This window comes from Mesoplodon bidens, assembly GCF_964165515.1.
Source record: "Mesoplodon bidens genome assembly, contig: HAP1_SCAFFOLD_53, whole genome shotgun sequence".
NCBI classification, from domain to species: domain Eukaryota; kingdom Metazoa; phylum Chordata; class Mammalia; order Artiodactyla; family Ziphiidae; genus Mesoplodon; species Mesoplodon bidens.
In genome coordinates this window covers 1,078,410-1,081,228 of record NW_027671920.1, presented here as the reverse complement: position 1 = coordinate 1,081,228, position 2,819 = coordinate 1,078,410, and positions in this window count along the sequence as shown.

The window sequence follows — 2,819 nt, the reverse complement described above, 5'->3', positions numbered from 1 at the left end:
ACTTGTCATCAAAATGCTCCATGAATTTGTCATCACAAAGATCCATGACCCTTGGCATCACAATGCTCCATGTCATTGTCATCACAATGCTCCATGATCGCTCTCATCACATTTATCCATGCCCTTGTCGTCACAAAGCTCCATGACCCATGTCATCAGAATGCTCCATGGCCTTCTCATCACAGTGCTTCATGCCCTTGTCATCACAATGCTCCATTACACCTGTCATCACAATGCTCCAAGACCCCTGTAATCACAATGCTCCTTGCCCCTTTTCATCTCAATGCTCCATGAACCCTGTCATCAAAATGAACCATGCCCACCATCATAATGCTTTATGCTATTGTCATCAAAATGAAATCATAATGCTCCATGACCGCTCTCATCACAATGCTCCAAATCCTTGTGATAAAAATGGTCCATAACACTTATCATCTCAACGCCCCATGACGTTCGTCATCACAATTATCCATGGTCTTCTCATGACAATGCGCCATGACTTTTGTCACCACAATGCTCAATACCCTTGTCATCACAATGCTCCCTGACACGTGTCGTCAGTTTGCTCCTTGAACCCCGTGATGACAAGGCTCCATGGCTTTCTCATCCCAATGCTCCATGCCCTTGTCATCACAGTGCTCCACAACCCCTGTAATCACAATGCTCCATGCCCCTTTTCATCAGAATTCTCCATGAGACTTCTCATCACAAGTCCCCATGGTCTTCTCATCACAAGGCTCCAAGACCCTGTCATCAGCATGCTCCACTCCCTAGTCATCACAGTGCACCATGACCCCTGTCATCACAGTACTCCATGAATATTTTCAGCACAATGCTCCATGACCTTCTCATCACAATGCTCCATGACCAATATCATCACAATGCTCCATGACCACTGTAATCACAACACTCCTTGACACCTGACAACACAATGATCCGGGACTCTTGTCACAACAGTGATCAATTCCCTAGTCATCACAATGCTTCATGACCCCTGTCATCACAATACTCCATGAATATTTTCAGCCCAAGTCTCTATGAACCTTGTTATCACAGTGATCCATGCCCTTGTCATCCCAATGCTCCAGGACCAGTGTATTCACAATGCTCCGTGACGCTTGTCATCACAGTGCTCCATGACACCTGTCATCACAATGCTCCTTGCCTTTGTCAGCAAATTGTTATATGACCTTGTCATTACACAGCTCTATGTGCTTGTCATCAAAATACTCCATTACCATTGTCATCACAATCCTCCATGAACCTTGGGATCACATTGCTTCATGCCCTTGTCATCACAATGCTCCATGCTCCTTGAAATCAAAATGATCCATGATCTCTCATCACAATGCTCCAAACCCTTGTGATCACAATGTTCCATAACACTTGTCATCACAACGCTCCATGATGCCTGTCATCACAATACTCCATGCCCTTTTCATCACAATGCTCCATGACCTTTGTCATCACAATTCTCAATACACTTGTCATCACAGTGCTGCCTGACACTTGTCGTCAGAATGCTCCTTGAACACTGTCACGAAAAGGCTCCATGCCTTTTTCATCACAATTCCCCATGCCATTTTCATCACAATGCTCCATGCCATTGTCATCAAACTACTCCACAAGCTTGTCATAAGAATGCTCCATGACCTTTGTCATCACAATTCTCCATGCACTTGTCAGTACAATGCTCCCTGACCCTTGTCATCACAATGCTCCAAGCCATTGTCATCACAATGCTTCATTACCTTTGTCATCAGAATCCTCCATGACACTTGGCATCACAATGCTCCATGCCATTGTCATCACAGTGGGCCATTACATATGTCATCACAATGCTCCCTGACACCAGTCTTCACAATACTGCATGACCCGGTCTTCACAATGCTCCATTCCCTTGTCATCACAATGAAACATTCCAACTGTCTTGCAATAATCCATGAAACTTATTAGACCAATGCTCCGTGCCCTTGTCATCACAATGCTCCATGACTCATGACATCACAATGCTCCGTGACTCCAGTCATCTCAATGATTCATGACATTTGTCATCCCAGTGGTCCATGCCCTCGTCATCAACAGTCTCTGTGACCTTTTTACCCTCAATGCTCCATGAAATTTTCATCACAATGCTCTTTGACCCTTGTCTTCATAATACTTTATGCCTTTCTCATCACATTGCTCCATGGCCTTGTCATCACATTGCTCGATGTCCTTGTCATCACAATGCTCCATGCTCTTGTCATTACAATCCTGCATGACCCATGTATCACAGTGTTCCCTGCCCTTGTCATCACAATGCTCCATGCCCACTCTCATCACAATAATCCATGAAACATTTCAGACCACTGTTCCATGCCTTTCCCATCAAAATTCTCCATTACCCCTGTCATAAAAATGCACCATGACCCCAGCCATCACAATGTTCCACGGCCTAATCATCACAAGGTTCCATGACACTTGTTGTCACCATGCTCAAGACCGCTGAAATCACAATGCTCCATGACCTTGTCATCACAATGCTCCAAGACCCTTTTAATCACAATGCTCCATGAACCTTTTCATCTCAATGATCCATGAACCCTGCCATCACAATGCACCATGTCCATCATCATAATGGTTCAGGCTATTGTCATCACAATGATATAAATATTCTCCATGACCTCTGTCATCATAATGCTCCAAACCCTTGTTATCACTGTGTTTCATAACACTTATCATCACAACACCCCATGATGCTCATCATCACAATTATCCATGGACTTCTCATCACAATGCTCCATGATCTTTGTCATCACAATGCTCAATAAACTTGT